Below are 1,984 nucleotides of genomic sequence, written 5' to 3'. Positions count from 1 at the left end.
CCTTAGAGCCTTAGACAAGAGCATGGCCAAAACCTACAGGAAAAAAAATGCTCTGAGCACTCAGCAAGCACAGTAAAAAATGTAGTGCTGGACAAGGACACTTGGAGAGAGATGATGATCCCTACGTGGATGGGAGATCCAGGCCTAAGGCCAAGGCCAAAGTTGTCCTGTCCCATGGCCCCATACTGGGTGCCACTGCATACCCAGCCCCTGGTGAGCTTGGAGTAGAGGTAGAGCCTCAGAGAGCAATGCAGAGACTGGTGTCTAGCCAAGAACCAGGTGCCTGGGCTTGGTTGAGGGGGAAGAGTATTCTTGGTAAGAACATAGACTCTGGGCCTCCCTGGTGGCACAGGGGTTAAGCACAGCACTGTGAAGCTATCCGCAGCCTCTGAAGCACGAGTTCAATCCCCAGGCCAGCCAGGGAGCTACCACATAGCACAGCAGACCTCTTCTGACTCTCAATAAATAAATCTAAAATAAAAGATTTATTTATTTATGCATACAAGAACTGGCGTACAGGCCAGAGGTGTGTGGGAGTGAGAGGATTCACCAGAGACAAAGTGGGGAACAGAACAGGCAGATCCACTGAAATACACTACTGAGGGGAGCAGCGGGCAAGACAGGAGAGGTCTGCTGCACCATGTGGGATGCTCCAGGCTGGCCAGGGATCAAACTCGTGCTGTAGTGGCCATGGACAGCTTCATAGGTTGCGCTTAACCCCTTGCGCCACCAGGGAGGCCCTGCATAAATAAATAAATCTTTTAAAAAGAAAAAGAACATAGACTCTGAGACCCCAGACCTGTGATTGCTCTATAATCTCAGCACTAACTCTTTGAGTTTAGGCAAAGTCCGTTCCCTCTCTGAATCTCAATTTTCACATCTGTAAAATGGGGGTAATGGTGTTTTCCTCACAGAGTGATGGTGAAGATTTAAAGTGCAAGATATGCCTAGCATTAGGCCTGGAATGGAGAAAAGGACCAATCGGTGTTAGCTATGGGATTGTTACGATGCTTGTGGGGCCTGGAAAGTGTCCGTCTAATATTAATTGAACTTACATGAACTTCAGCAGACACGTCCTCTCCATTTCTCCATTTGAAGAATTTCTTTTATTCTCTAGAAACAACTCACTGTCAATGCCAGAGCTCCCCTGACACAAATAACAGCTAACACTCACAGAGAGCTCAGCTGGGGCTGGGGGCTGCCCAGAGCACTTCGCATGGATGACATCATTTCAGCCTCACAGTTCCCTCAAGGGTTCTTCTGTTATTCCCTTTTTGGCAGATGAGGAACCCAGGACATTAGAGGGCTTGTCCCACAGCGAGCCCCAGGCAGGCCAACTCCACAGTCCATCCCCAGATGTCTTATCTACCATCTGTCTAAGTCCAGATCTGGCCCTGCTGGAGGCCAACTGAAGCAGCCCATCAATGCAGCCAGCTCACTGGTTTGGCTGATTTTCCCCATGCCAAACTCATTATGGGGCCAAATTAGTCATTTTGGCCCCTATGTCAATGATCCTGCCTCAACGTGTTTAGACTTTCTGACAGTGACACATCCCTCTTGGCTCTAGATTTAAAAATATCAGTGGTAGGAAATACTGATTTTGAATGAAAATGGGAAAGTGGCCACTCCTGAGATCACTTACATCTTAACAGGGGATATTGACCCTCCTTGTCTCTCGGGGCACTCACCATCATGGAACAGGAGCTGCTACCCCTTTTCACAGATGAGGAAGTCCAGCTGGGAGTGGAGGAGTATAGTCCATGACCTGAGATCTCATAGCTGGCGATGGGGGCAGAGGCAAGATTTGAACCTGGGTCCTCCGTGATGCCAAGCTGCTGTGGCCTGCAACCTGGACCATCCCGCTGGTGACACCCTCCGAGGCCCTGGGATCCCTGGCCAATTGTGGCATCACCCTGAAAGGTGGGAACGTCTGCAGGCCATTTGGCCAGGCCGCTCCCATTTGCTCTGCCTTTTGGCAGGGAGC

The sequence above is a fragment of the Talpa europaea genome, assembly GCF_964194135.1.
Source record: "Talpa europaea genome assembly, chromosome: 7".
Classification (NCBI taxonomy): Eukaryota; Metazoa; Chordata; class Mammalia; order Eulipotyphla; family Talpidae; genus Talpa; species Talpa europaea.
This window is presented reverse-complemented; position numbering follows the sequence as displayed.